Raw genomic sequence first — 12,495 nt, 5'->3', positions numbered from 1 at the left:
TAAAGCGACGCAGTGCCGAATCGCAAAACCTGGCCTGGGCCTTTAGCTGCATTTCGGTCCGGGGCTTAAGTGGTTAATCAGTACAGTTGTTTGAAAATACAATACAAATACACTACAACACATGACATCACTTCCCAATTTTTATTATGTCGTACGAGAATTTTCTTAACTTTAGTAAATTCTTTGTTTTAAATATAAGACAAGCATGCAAAAAAAAACAAAAAAAAAACAGACAATCATTTGTCCAATAATCTCAATATGATTAGGAATCAGGAGGACCAGCCCCCCCAATCGTGATCACTGTAGAAGCCAATCACAGTGGCCACAGGATCGGGCAGACCTTCTTTCCCCCGGGCATAACAGCCTGGTAAAAAGGACAGTGGGGCTGGGCTGCAAGGGGTTAAAGCCCAACTCTGGGTACAAGTGACAGAAAAAAAAAAAAAAAAACACACCACCACCCGTGCTAGGTCTAGGAATTGAGTAATAAGGAGCCATACCCTTTTCCTTGCTCGGTCCCTCCACCTGTGCAATGGTATTTTTTATTTTATTTTTTCCATCCTGGAGTTGGCCTTTAATTCATCCAGTGATGGTGATTGTAGCGTAATTTAGAAGATATTTCACCAGTTACAATTACTGGTTAGCCAATAGGAGCATTTTTGTATTAAAGATTGATATGCTTTTTCATCCAAATTGCAACTAATACAAAAAAATAAGACCTCGAAAAAAGGTCAGCTGCACCTTTTAGCAGTTAACACAGAAATATAAAATATTGTCTAACCATAATACGTCATAATTCGGCGAGAAAATATAAATATTATGGTAAGAAAGGAATGAAAGGAACCAAAAAAAAACGCCACTAAATTTGCACAATTTCTCCCCTATCCTAAAATGTGGATTCATTTTTATTTATTTTTTTATTCCAGGACATGCAATACCAAATATGGCCACTAGATGGCCCCCGTGTTACAAGGAACTGCAGGCTTCACTGTTTAGGTCTTTGAACTACTGTACTTATATCAGAGATCAGGTTGGGTTGAAATTTCCCAACTTCATTGTATGATGCACAATATGTTGTTACCTACTTTATTATTATTATACACGATTTATATAGCGCTAACAGTTTGTGCAGCGCTTTACAAACCAGGTGCATTCAGTTTTGTTGGGTTTAGGAAAAATAGAAATCAGTCACTCAGGGGTGGATAAGATACTCTTGCCCAGATTCTCAAAGGACTTACGATGGCGCAGCGCCATGTACGCCATCGTAAGTCCTAATCTGACCCGTCGTATCTATGTGACTGATTCTTAGAATCAGTTACGCATAGATATCCATGAGATCCGACAGGCGTAAGTCTCTTACGCCGTCGGATCTTAACTGCAATTTTTTTTTTTGCCCGCTAGGTGGCGCTTCCGTCGATTTCCGCGCCGAGTATGCAAATTAGCTAGATACACAAATTCCCAAACGTACGCGCGCCCGACGCAGTAAAGTTACGACGTCTACGTTAGGCTTTTCCCGGCGTTTAGTTGCCCCTGCTATATGAGGGGCAGCCAATGTTAAATATGGCCGTCGTTCCCGCGTTGAAATTTTAAAAAGTTACGTCGTTTGCGTAAATCGTCCGTGAATGGGGCTGGACGTAATTTACGTCCACGTCAAAACCAATGACGTCCTTGCGACGTCATTTAGAGCAATGCACACTGGGATATTTTAGGGACGGCGCATGCGCAGTTCGTTCGGCGCGGGGACGCGCTTCATTTAAATGATACACGCCCCCTACCCGCCGAATTTGAATTCCGCCGGGTGATTTACGCTACGCCGCCGCAACTTTACAGGCAAGTGCTTTGTGAATAAAGCACTGCCTGAAAAACTTGCGGCGGCGTAACGTAAATGAGATACGTTACGCCCGCACAATTTTGCGGCGATCTACGAGAATCTGGGCCTCTGAGCGTAACTAGATGCGTGTGCATTTATACGCAGGAGACATTCATATGAAAAATGACTTTGTTCTTCCCAGATCGATTCCTTTTGAATTTAAAGCAAACCACAAGAGGCCCATGTGACTGAGAGCTAAAAACTACAATATTATAGGAAGTCTGTGATTGATGTTTAGGAATAAAACAAACTAGGGGCCACTAATGGCAAACAGCAGCCAACGTAGCCATTGGAGGTTTCAGTTAGTACTAATTGTGTCTCTGCACCTCCCACAATGATGAGATTCCCTGCAGTAGTTTGTGTCTCTGCCCCTCCCACAATGTGAGATTTCCCTGCAGTAGTTTGTGTCTCTGCCCCTCCCACAATGTGAGATTTCCCTGCAGTAGTTTGTGTCTCTGCCCCTCCCACAATGATGAGATTCCCTGCAGTAGTTTGTGTCTCTGCCCCTCCCACAATGGTGAGATTTCCTGCAGTAATTTGTGTCTCTGCCCCTCCCACAATGGTGAGATTTCCTGCAGTAGTTTGTGTCTCTGCCCCTCCCACAATAGTGAGATTTCCCTGCAGTAGTTTGTGTCTCTGCCCCTCCCACAATGGTGAGATTTCCCTGCAGTAGTTTGTGTCTCTGCCCCTCCCACAATGGTGATATCCCCCTCACAATAGGTTGTGTCTCTGCCCACATGGGTGACTATCCCCCCAGTAGTTTGATTCTGCTCCTTCCACAATGGTGAACCCCCCCCCTGTAGCTTGTGTCTCTGCCCCTCCCACAATAGTGAGATTTCCTGCAGTAGTGTGTCTCTGCTCCTCCCACAATGATGATATTTCCCTGCAGTAGTTTGTGTCTCTGCCCCTCCCACAATGGTGAGATTTCCTGCAGTAGTTTGTGTCTCTGCCCCTCCCACAATGGTGAGATTTCTCTGCAGTAGTTTGTGTCTTTGCCCCTCCCACAATGGTGAGATTTTCTAAAGTAGTTTGTGTCTCTGCCCCTCCCACAATGGTGAGATTCCCCCCAGTAATTTGTGTCTCTGCCCCTCCCACAATGGGGAGATTTCCTTCAGTAGTTTGTGTCTCTGCCCCTCCCACAATGGTGAGATTTCCTGCAGTAGTTTGTGTCTCTGCCCCTCCTACAATGGTGAGATTTCCTGCAGTAGTTTGTCTCTGCCCCTCCCACAATGGTGAGATTTCCTGCAGTAATTTGTGTCTCTGCCCCTCCCACAATGGGGAGATTTCCTGCAGTAATTTGTGTCTCTGCCCCTCCCACAATGGTGAGATTTCCTGCAGTAGTTTGTGTCTCTGCCCCTCCCACAATGGGGAGATTTCCTGCAGTAATTTGTGTCTCTGCCCCTCCCACAATGATGAGATTTCCTGCAGTAATTTGTGTCTCTGCCCCTCCCACAATGATGATATTTCCTGCAGTAGTTTGTGTCTCTGCCCCTCCCACAATGATGAGATTTCCTGCAGTAATTTGTGTCTCTGCCCCTCCCACAATGATGAGATTTCCTGCAGAAGTTTGTGTCTCTGCCCCTCCCACAATAGTGAGATTTCCCTGCAGTAGTTTGTGTCTCTGCCCCTCCCACAATGAAGAGATTTCCTGCAGTAGTTTGTGTCTCTGCCCCTCCCACAATGGTGAGATTTCCTGCAGTAGTTTGTGTCTCTGCCCCTCCCACAATGAAGAGATTTCCTGCAGTAGTTTGTGTCTCTGCCCCTCCCACAATGGTGAGATTTCCTGCAGTAGTTTGTGTCTCTGCCCCTCCCACAATGGTGAGATTTCCTGCAGTAGTTTGTGTCTCTGCCCCTCCCACAATGTGAGATTTCCTGCAGTAGTTTGTGTCTCTGCCCCTCCCACAATGGTGAGATTTCCTGCAGTAGTTTGTGTCTCTGCCCCTCCCACAATGGTGAGATTTCCTGCAGTAGCTTGTGTCTCTGCCCCTCCCACAATGGTGAGATTTCCTGCAGTAGTTTGTGTCTCTGCCCCTCCCACAATGTGAGATTTCCTGCAGTAGTTTGTGTCTCTGCCCCTCCCACAATGGTGAGATTTCCTGCAGTAGTTTGTGTCTCTGCCCCTCCCACAATGGTGAGATTTCCTGCAGTAGTTTGTGTCTCTGCCCCTCCCACATTGGTGAGGACGGAGATGTCTCTGACTCAAGTCACTGATTAATAAAGCTTCCATTCCAGCAGTGCTCCTCCCTCATTTAGATTACAACGACCTCCGTGATTGGACAGGACTGAATATCTGAACTCTGAGATATCAGATGTGGGCGGGATTTGATAACAGTTTGCCGACAACCAAATGAATGGCCCATCAGTTCTGGGTGGAGTTGTCCTTTAAATGGAGAGTCATCCCAGCCCTTGCACTTCCCCCCCAGCTCTGTAGTTTTATATTGTCATTCTGTAGTGAGCTCCCTCTACTATTATACCCATATTAGGCCAGGGCCGCCCGTGACACCCACATCCCGCCGTGACAACCCCACACCACGAGCATCCCCTCTGATTCACGCACCTTGTGCTGAGCACACCAGCGAGTCACCTATAGCGTGACGCTGTTTATGGGATGACCATATATGGTAAAAATACTACAAGGGTGAATCAGCATCTGACGGCTTCCTGGTGGAGGAAACACGCGCTCTGACAGTTACCAAACGCCAAGCTGCTTTGTTCAGCCGGAAAGGAGAGCGGTAGAGGGTGCGATACGACCTAAAGTGCTGCCCTGCCGCGCCTTACCCCCCGTCTGGGTATATGAAGGCGACCCATCGCCAATGAGATGCTTGGACATGCAGCAGTTCACTGATTAGTTAACCGCTTCCATGCCAGGCACTTTCTGCCCAGGACAATTTTTTTAGCTTTCAGCTCTGTCGCACTTTGAATGACAATTGCGCGGTCGTGCCACACTGTACCCAAACAAAATGTTTATCATTTTCTTCCCACAAATAGAGCTTTCTTTTGGTGGTATTTGATCACCTCTGCGGTTTTTAGTTTTTGCGCTATAAACGAAAAAAGGCAGACAGTTTAAAGAAAAAAAAACTGATGGGCACTGATAGGCGGCACTGACGGCACTGAGAGGTGGCACTGATGGGCACTGATAGGTGGCACTGGATAGGCAGCATTGATGAGGAGCTACTGACAGGCATTACTGAGTGGTACTGATTGGCACTTTGATGGGGCACTGACAGGCATTACTGATAGGGCACGGATTGGCAAGTTTTTGGGCACTGATTGGCACCATTGTGGGCACTGATCGGCACTGAGAGGCATTACTGAGTGGTACTGATTGGCACTTTGATGGGGCACTGACAGGCATTACTGATAGGGCACGGATTGGCAAGTTTTTGGGCACTGATTGGCACCATTGTGGGCACTGATCAGCACTGACAGGCATTACTGAGTGGTACTGATTGGCACTTTGATGGGGCACTGATTGGCAAGTTTTTGGGCACTGATTGGCACCATTGTGGGCACTGATCGGCACTGACAGGCATTTATTAGGGATCAGGCTGGCAGGTGTTGGGCACTGATTTGCACCTTTTGATGGGGGCTGTGCTGATAATCAATGTGCTGATTATTAGCACAGACCCCCCTCCCAGATTTTAGGTTGTCCTCAGAGAAGTAATAGAGGGGAAATCTTCCAATGGGCATGGGTGCCCCCCCTATCCATGCGCCTGGTCCCTTTCAGGACACCGGGCACATGAACTCCAATGGAGGGTGGAGTGTTTTGTGAAGCACTGATTAGCGCCAGAGGCTCTAATAGGCTTCAAAATAGGGTGAGCTCGGGGCGCAGAGCATTGCGTCCGGAGCCCACCCAGGTGTGTTGCACCAGCAAATGACTATTCGCTGTTGCAACACTGATGCTCCTCCCGGCCAATCGGGAAGCGGGTCTGATACCTGTCACCTGGTTGGCTGAAAAAAGGACAGGCAATCCTATTGGATGCCTAGGAAAAGAAGGGAGGAGCTGCACAGAAGACACAGAAGCCCACCCGCCGTCCATAGAAGCCCGCAACCCGCCGCTGCCCACCGATACTCCACCGCTGAGATGCCACCGACTAACAAAGGGGGGGGGGTTGTTTCCCTTAGTGCAGTCCTCCTTCACTTACCTCATCCTTCCATTTTGCTTTTTAATGTCCTTATTTCTTCTGAGAAATCCTCACTTCCTGTTCTTCTGTCTGTAACTCCACACAGTAATGCAAGGCTTTCTCCCTGGTGTGGAGTGTCGTGCTCGCCCCCTCCCTTGGACTACAGGAGAGTCAGGACGCCCACTAACACACAGCTCCTTTCTCTATCTGCAACGTAGAGAGCGTCCTGACTCTCCTGTTGTCCAAGGGAGGGGGCGAGCACGACACTCCACATCAGGGAGAAAGCCTCGCATTACTGTGTGGAGTTACAGACAGGAAGTGAGGATTTCTTAGAAGAAATAAGGACATTTAAAAGCAAAATGGAAGGATGAGGTAAGTGAAGGAGGACTGCACTGAGGTAAAGGAAGATATTTAGGGGGGGGAGAGAATTGTACCTTTACAACCCCTTTAAGGCAAAGTTTGCAGCTCCAGGTGCGTTTTTAGTGCGTTCCCATGCGTTGTGTATAGTGCTGCCCATTCATTTCAATGGGCTGCCCTACGTGCGATAAACGCAGAAAATAAATCCCTGACTCCTCTTCCAAACTCCACACCAAACGGCGCGGTGCTGCGGAACCGTGTGATTTGTCACATGTGAAAAAGGCGTGCATTTGCAGGGTTGTGGGGTGCCATTAGGGCAGTGCGTTTTCTCTGCGTGTCCGGAAAGCGTGTGATTTTGCGCACAATCCCAACACGCATAGATGTTCGCCTAACCTAATACAAAATGGAAACATTTCTTTGTTACTTTCTTTTATCATTTTTTTTTTAATGAAGAAAGGAGTTGCTGGCAGCGGGATTACCAGAGTGCTCTGCACCCGAGCAGATAAAGAAAAAAAATTCTGAATCACCCCCCTCCCCCCCCCCCAAATAACTCTAATCTTAAGGAAGCGGCTGCCGTGTGCGGTCTTAAGTGTCGGCCTCACATTATTGATTTTACTGCAACCGACTCCATCAAAAGCTGAAACGTCACTATTGTGTGCACTAGGGATGTATCAGTGCCAATACCAAGTACTCGTAAAAATGCTCCTGATACGGATACTTTGCCGTGAGCAGTGGCGGCTGGTGCTCAACGTTTTTGGGGGGCGCAAACGAAAAAAACAAACAAACAAACAATTGCAGCCTCACTGTGCCCCTCAAATGCAGCCTCACTGTGCCCATTAAATGCAGCCACTGTGCCATCAATTATCACCACTGTGCCATGCCATCAAACGCAGCCACTGTGCCATGCCATCAAACGCAGCCACTGTGCCATCAAACGCAGCCACTGTGCCATCAATTGCCGCCACTGTGCCATGCCATCAAACGCAGCCACTGTGCCATGCCATCAAACGCAGCCACTGTGCCATCAAACGCAGCCACTGTGCCATCAATTGTCACCACTGTACCATGCCATCAAATGCAGCCACTGTGCCATGCCATCAAACGCAGCCACTGTGCCATCAATTGTCACCACTGTGCCATGCCATCAAACGCAGCCATTGTGCCACTAATTGTCACCACTGTGCCATGCCATCAAACACAACCACTGTGCCATGCCATCAAATGCAGCCACTGTGCCATCAAACGCAGCCACTGTGCCATCAATTGTCACCACTGTGCCATGCCATCAAATGCAGTCACTGTGCCATGCCATCAAACGCAACCACTGTGCCATCAATTGCCGCCACTGTGCCATGCCATCAAATGCAGTCACTGTGCCATGCCATCAAACGCAGCCACTGTGCCATCAATTGTCACCACTGTGCCATGCCATCAAACGCAGCCATTGTGCCACTAATTGTCACCACTGTGCCATGCCATCAAACACAGCCACTGTGCCATCAATTGCCACCACTGTGCCATGCCATCAAACACAGCCACTGTGCCATGCCATCAAACGCAGCCACTGTGCCATGCCATCAAACGCAGCCACTGTGCCATCAAACGCAGCCACTGTGCCATGCCATCAAACGCAGCCACTGTGCCATCAATTGTCACCACTGTGCCATAATTTGTGTCCATACAAAATTAATGAGTGCAAATCGCACTGCAAAGAATCGCATTGGCATTTGAACAGGAATGCGGTGCGATTCCTGTCCAAATCGCATAGGAAACCCAGGCTGAAAAGCATGGGAAATCGCATGCAATTCGGACAAAAATCGCACCACATTCTTGTTCAAATCCCATGCCAATCTTTGCAGTACGATTTTCCGCCCATTAATTTTGCATTGACAGAAATCGCACCGCAGAGTATCGGTGAGTACTTGACCGTAAGTACCGGTACTCGTACCTGCCAATAAGGATCCGGTATCGGTGCATCCCCAGTGTGCACGCTGGCACACTCTTCGGGTCTCCAGATGTGAATTATCCCCATCTGAACTCCCTGTTCCTCCAGAATGTGGTCATTGCGAAGCGCAGTGATTGGACGGCGTCACCCTCTGGATTATTAACTATTGGGGAGTCCAGATGTGACACCAGAGGGAGGGGCAGAGACACAGACAGCTGTGTGGAACCGGGGGGGTCTGCAGATTACCGATCCAACCATTGTCTGCTAAAAGCCGATTATCAGTGGAGTCAGAATTACCCGACCATTTATTTTATTTATCCATCATAAATACAGATGCTTCAGGCTCCTTAGCTCTCATTAGTGCAGGGCATGGGCTCTTTTGAGTGGTAGTCAGCGAACGGTTAAACAGGATAATGATTTGCGTGGTGGAGCCGGAGGAAAAGGAAACAAGAAGCCCCCCTCTGAAAGGTCATCAAGCTCAACATTGTCTATCTAAAACATTCAAGAAACTCTTCACCTAATCACTTTATTCTCATGTAAACTGTTTTGTTTTTAAAGCAGTATTTAAACCAAAAGCAAACATTTATTATATTGCAGCTTCTCAGATGTGATGGCTGCATTAGTTTTCTTTTTTAGATTTTATTTTATTTTCACCTGGTGATCCTGACAGTAGGGTGTGCACCCCAAAGCTCAAACACACATGTGTGTGTATATATATATATAGGGCAATGGACAGTGTCACTAGTACAGTTGATGGTGTCAGTGGGCAGGGACTGTTGTCAGTAGTTTATTTTTATTTTTATTATTATTACTTTTTATTTTATTATTTTGATTATTTTATTTTATTATTTTGATTATTATTACTTTTTACAATTTTTTTTATTTTTTTATTTTTTTACAATATTTATTTATTTTATTATTATTTTTATTTTTATTATTATTACTTTTTATTTTATTATTTTGATTATTTTATTTTATTATTTTGATTATTATTACTTTTTACAATTTTTTTTTATTTTTTTATTTTTTTACAATATTTATTTATTTTATTATTATTTTTATTTTTATTATTATTACTTTTTATTTTATTATTTTGATTATTTTATTTTATTATTTTGATTATTATTACTTTTTACAATTTATTTTTATTTTTTTACAATATTTATTTATTTTATTATTATTTTTATTTTTATTATTATTACTTTTTATTTTATTATTTTGATTATTTTATTTTATTATTTTGATTATTATTACTTTTTACAATTTTTTTTTATTTTTTTATTTTTTTACAATATTTATTTATTTTATTATTATTTTTATTTTTATTATTATTACTTTTTATTTTATTATTTTGATTATTTTATTTTATTATTTTGATTATTATTACTTTTTACAATTTTTTTTATTTTTTTTATTTTTTTACAATATTTATTTATTTTATTATTATTTTTATTTTTATTATTATTACTTTTTATTTTATTATTTTGATTATTTTATTTTATTATTTTGATTATTATTACTTTTTACAATTTATTTTTATTTTTTTACAATATTTATTTATTTTATTATTATTTTTATTTTTATTATTATTACTTTTTATTTTATTATTTTGATTATTTTATTTTATTATTTTGATTATTATTACTTTTTACAATTTTTTTTTATTTTTTTATTTTTTTTACAATATTTTTTTACAATACATTTTTATTATTTTCTTTTACAATCTTTTAGGAGCACCATTGGGGGGGGGGGGGGGCTTTGGTGGGATTTCAGGGGCCTGAACGGGCCCCTGATATTTCATTTTTGAGACAGAGAAAGGGGCTGAGGACAGAGATTCCTGAGTCGCTTTCTATGCAGCCAAGCAGCAGGGGGAATCTGTCCAGCACAGGGTGATTAGGGTGTGCCTGGGCACACCTGGCACACCCTGTGCGCACGCCTATGGTCCTCACCTTGGAGATGAGGAGGGATAGGGCTGCTGCTGCTGCTCCTCGCTCCAGCCGAGGGAAGAGCCGGGGGCTTCTCTTCACGGCCGAACAGGAAGTGGGTTCTGAGAGACTCGATTGGCTGGTCAATCGGGTCTCAGGACCCGCTTCCTGGTTGGCCAGGAGGAGAAGCAGGAAGACATTAGCTTTGTAGTCTAATCGCAGGGGTGCAGGGGTCAGGGGTATATAATGCACAGGGTGCAGGGGTCAGGGGAATATAATTCCCAGAGTGCAGGGGTCAGGGGTATATAATGCACAGGCCAGTGTGCATTATATAGAGTGCAGGGTTCCAAAATCCTTTCCTGCATTACACCCCCCCCCCCCCTCGGTCCCTGAAGTCCACATACCAGGCCTGGTACTGTATATGGTGGAGTTTCAGAGTGAGGGGAAACCCTTCCTTCGGCTAGGTCAGGGGTATATAATGCACAGAGTGCAAGGGTCAGGGGTATATATAAACCCTTCCTTCGGCCAGGTCATGTGACACATCAGAGCCTCCCTCAGCTCTGAGCCTCTGTGATATTTGGGGTCTGACAGCTGGACTTCAGTATCTGGGATCTGCTGGAGAGGGCTGTGTAATAAATGGCACTGCAGCTTAGATGGGTCACCACCCAGGGCACCGCACCAGAGATGCAGGGCACATGCCTGACACTAGCAATGCCATGTGATCCGTTATTCGCAGAATAAGCTAGATGCCTTCCAGTTGGGGTTTTTGCATCTACTTTAATAATAACCTATTTATGAATTTTGTATAAATCGATAAGTTGGGCGCGGGGCTCTGGACAGGTCAGGGGGGGGGCTCTGCAGAAGGGCGGAGCGTACAGAGCGGTGTGCGATCCCCCCCCCCCACACCCCCCACATCCAATGACATTTTTCTGCACTGATGCACAAGGCCCAGAATGTGGAACAGACGCCCTGCCGCTCTCTCCGGGCCGCACATTAGGGGATTCAGGCGTGAGACGAGATGAGGTCACTCTGATGCAAACACAAAGGCATGCTGAGCGATCCTCCATCCCGATAGAGGAGTGCGGCACACGCCCTGATAGAGCGACCCCCACCGACTGTGTTCTCATAGATCCTATATGGATGGGATTATAGGCCTAGAAAACTATGGGCCAGATTCTCGTACATCCGCGTATCTTTGCGCGGGCGTAACGTATCCGATTTACGTTACACCTCCGCAACTTAGGCTGCATTCACACCTTGGCGTACAAAATCACGGCGTTTTGTCCCGCGAATTGCGGCGACAAATTGGTTCACATCTCCTATGCCGAACGCCGAAAGCCGCCTGAAAAAAAGGTCCGGGACTTGTTTTCAGGCGGCAGGCGTACGGCGTTCGGCGTTCAGCGTGGAGATGTGAACCATCTCCATAGAGGGCAATGTGAAATCATCCCTCCAGCGTCTCAGGGGCGGCTGCGGCGTCGCACTACAGGCGTATATATACGCCTAGGTGTGAACGGGGGCTCAGACAGGCAAGTGCTGTATTCTCAAAGCACTTGCTCCGTAAGTTGCGGCGGTGTAGCGTAAATCGGCCGGCGTAAGCCCGCCTAATTCAAATTTGGAACAGGGGGTTGTGTTTTACGTAAAATAGCCATGACCCGACGTGATTGACGTTTTTTCACGAACGGCGCATGCGCCGTCCGTGGACATATCCCAGTGTGCATTGCTCTAAAAACGCCGCAAGGACGTATTGGTTTTGACGTGAACGTCAATTACGTCCAGCCCCATCCACGGACGACTTACGCAAACGACGTAAAATATTCAAAATTCGACGCGGGAACGACGTCCATACTTAACATTGGTACGCCGCATGTACGCCACCATATAGCAAAGGTAACTTTACGCTGGGAAAAGCCTAACGTAAACGGCGTATCTGTACTGCGTCGGCCGGGGCGTACGTTCGTGAATTCGCGTATCTAGCTGATTTACATATTTCTAGGCGCAAATCAGCGTACACGCCCCTAGCGGCCAGCGTAAATATGCAGTTACGATCCGACGGCGTAAGAGACTTGCGCCGGTCGGATCTAAAAGAAATCTATGCATAACTGATTTTATGAATCAGTCGCATAGATACGACGGCGCAACTCAGAGATACGACGGCGTATCTGGAGATACGCCGTCGTATCTCCTCTGTGAATCTGGGCCTATGAGGCTGCTTTCCAAAAAAAAAAAAAAACTGCCAAACTGACCATACATGCTGCAATCTAATTGTACAATCCCTGA

This window comes from Rana temporaria, chromosome 11, assembly GCF_905171775.1.
Source record: "Rana temporaria chromosome 11, aRanTem1.1, whole genome shotgun sequence".
Classification (NCBI taxonomy): Eukaryota; Metazoa; Chordata; class Amphibia; order Anura; family Ranidae; genus Rana; species Rana temporaria.
This window is presented reverse-complemented; position numbering follows the sequence as displayed.